The sequence below is a fragment of the Myotis brandtii genome, unplaced genomic scaffold, assembly GCF_000412655.1.
Source record: "Myotis brandtii unplaced genomic scaffold, ASM41265v1 scaffold1664, whole genome shotgun sequence".
NCBI classification, from domain to species: domain Eukaryota; kingdom Metazoa; phylum Chordata; class Mammalia; order Chiroptera; family Vespertilionidae; genus Myotis; species Myotis brandtii.
In genome coordinates this window covers 1,472-4,724 of record NW_005356106.1, presented here as the reverse complement: position 1 = coordinate 4,724, position 3,253 = coordinate 1,472, and the positions used below count along the sequence as shown (strand labels likewise).

General features: G+C 46.9%; 1 pseudogene; it reads left to right on the top strand.

Moving 5' to 3' along the window:
• The first annotated feature begins 2,112 nt into the window (after positions 1 to 2,112).
• Positions 2,113 to 3,244, top strand: LOC102246409 (annotated as a pseudogene).
• Positions 3,245 to 3,253: the final 9 nt, after the last annotated feature.

Here is a 3,253-nt window from a genome sequence, read left to right as displayed (position 1 = left end):
AGTCAGCTGATGGCTCAGTGAATTTGATGCTTCAAACACGACTTTGGCTGGCCTTCTCAGAGGCAATGCTCTAAGGATGGGATGCCATCCTCCAGGATTAAGGGTGCATTTTTCATTCCAGTACTTGTATACGGCACTGTGACACTAATCAGAAGAATGCCTGGAGCCAAGGGGCACAGGCAGGAGTAGCTCCACTTGCCATCACTCCCCCAAAGCCACATGAGGAACGTGTCCTTTCCATTCATGCACCTGTAGGGACCAGGAGCTCTCCTCCTGCACAGCCCAGGTGAATACTCCTCCCAGGAGACATTTGGGGTTCCTTATATCTAGGAACCAGTAGTCAAGAAGAGTCACAATCTTGTCATAGGAATTTGATCAGCAAGAAAATGTAGGGCTATTGCTCTTGCTTCAACTTTGTGGACGGCACAGACCCAGGGATGGCCCTTCTTCCAGCCTCCAACCACCCTCCAACCTCTTTTCCAGTCACCACCTTCAGAAACGCCACAGCTATCCTCAACCTCTGAGACCAGCCAATACTGTTTTTCTCCTTAGCTTCTTATTGTGGAACAACCATGAGATCCCAAATTCTCCAGAATTATTCCACCAAGGTGGAGGCTGCTGTCAACTGCCTAGTCAACCTGCATCTGTGGGTCTCCTACCTGTCTCTGGACTTCTATTTAGGCCTTGACTATGTGGCTCTGGAGGGTGTTGGCCACCTCTTTCTCGAGTTGGCTGAGGAGAAGTACAAGAGAACCAGTGTTCCACTTCTATGGGAACGTATGCACAGGTGACCCAGTGCGCCTCATTTGGATATACCAATACAGACGTCAAAGGGTACTTAATTAAATAAGGCCGAGCTTAAACCAAAACTAAGAAGAGAGGAGACACAGGAGACAGACAGAGTGCAAGAATCACACAGGTTTATTTACCAGAGAGCTGATGGGTTTCAGTCCTTGGCAGGCCACCCGGAGACACTCGCTGACAGAGACACACGGAGATCATCAGATACGCCGCAGCAGGAGCTTGGTCTCTTGACTCAAAGAGAGGCCTCTAACAGTCTGGGTACAGCTGACTCCTCCCCGGACACCGACACCACCATCAAGCACGGCCCTGATGGACCCTTTGATGCAGCCCTTCAACTTGCTGATGCTTCGGGAAGCCCATCGCCAATGACGCCGCCCGCTAGCTAGATCAACAAGGACAACCAAACCACCCACTTGAGGACAGCTGAAATCCCTTGACTGAAGAGGCCAGCAACCTTCTACTGGAACAAGGCTCCTTGTGCACTCCATCCACTATGTTTATAGCTATGCTTGCTATAAACATTGCTTGTCAGTCTTCTTCTGAGTCTTTAACAACCCAATCCGAGAGGTGGCTGTTGGTTTACATGCGCTATCATTTAAAAAATAAAAAAGGGGGAATTTGCTGGAAGCCGGTCCATCCTTGCTGCTTGACACAGTCGTGGCAGGGAAGAAACATCTGCACAGCATATGTTTCAAGGGACCTGGCGTATATGGCATACTGTTCTTAATATGTGTGCTCCCTTTCTTGGCGCTATGTGTTTTAACCAAGGTCACCTCTCCGAGAAAGGTTGTTTCCCCAGGTAGGGATTTTTCCCTGAAGTTAGGGAGGGAATAAAACCCCTTAACTAAGTGCCAGGCCGGTAGTTAATCACTTTAACTACAAACAATAACACTTAAACTACATAATCTTTCCTCCCTGGAATGGAGAGAAGAAACACCCAAACCTTTGGAATAGAAATTGACAGGATTAAAATCAACTGGTATAAATACAGATGTAACAAGACAATAAGACACAGAACTTGGCTGGAGATCCTGGCTAGAGAACCTGGCTAGGCTGCTGATCAACTGAATGCTGTCTCCGTGTCATTCCTTCTTCACCGACTCTTTCCACACCTTTGGGAACCCCTGGACCTGCTAAGGTTAATCCCCAACAGGCGGAGGTGGAGGCGGCGGGGCCGGATGTGGGCACCGGGGGGAGCCCGGCCGGGGGTGTGTTTGCGGGGAGCGGCAGTGCCAGTGCCAGTGCTGGGTAATTCCCGCAGCCCTCGCCCTCGGGGAAGCCTGGCAGCCCAGCTCTGCAGCATCGCTTCATGCTGCCCACTGGCTTGGAGCCCGCCAGAATGAACAGGAAGAAAGGAGACAAGGGCTTTGAAAGTCCAAGGCCATACAAATTAACCCATCAGGTCGTCTGCATCAACAACATAAACTTCCAGAGAAAATCTGTTGTGGGATTTGTGGAACTGACTATATTTCCCACAGTTGCAAACTTCAACAGAATCAAGTTGAACAGCAAGCAGTGTAGAATATACCGAGTAAGGATCAATGATTTAGAAGCTGCTTTTATTTATAATGATCCGACATTGGAAGTTTGTCACAATGAATCACAACAAAGAAATCTCAATTATTTTTCCAACGCTTATGCAGCTGCGCTGAGTGCTGTGGATCCTGATGCAGGAAATGGAGAACTTTGCATTAAGGTTCCATCAGAGTTATGGAAACACGTTGATGAATTAAAGGTCCTAAAGATACATATCAGTTTTTCTTTGGATCAGCCAAAAGGAGGTCTTCATTTTGTGGTACCCAGTGTAGAGGGAAGTATGGCAGAGAGAGGTGCTCATGTTTTCTCTTGTGGGTATCAGAATTCCACGAGATTTTGGTTCCCATGTGTTGACTCATCCTCTGAATTATGTACATAGAAATTAGAGTTGACAGTAGATGCTGCGATGGTGGCTGTTTCCAATGGCGATTTGGTGGAGACAGTGTATACCCATGATATTAGGAAGAAGACCTTCCATTACATGCTTACCATTCCAACAGCTGCGTCAAATATCGCCTTGGCCATTGGACCTTTTGAAACACTTGTAGATCCATATATGCATGAGGTTGCTCATTTTTGTTTACCCCAACTTCTTCCATTGCTTAAACATACCACATCATATCTTCTTGAGGTTTTTGAATTTTATGAAGAAATTCTTACATATCGATACCCATACTCCTGCTTTAAGACTGTATTCATCGATGAGGCTTATGTTGAAGAGGCCGCTTATGCTTCCATGAGCATTTTTAGCACAAATCTATTGCACAGTGCCAGGATTATCGATGAGACACCTTTGACTAGAAGGTGTTTAGCCCAGTCCTTGGCCCAGCAGTTTTTTGGATGTTTCATATCCAGGATGTCTTGGTCTGATGAATGGGTACTGAAGGGAATTTCAGGCTATATTTATGGACTT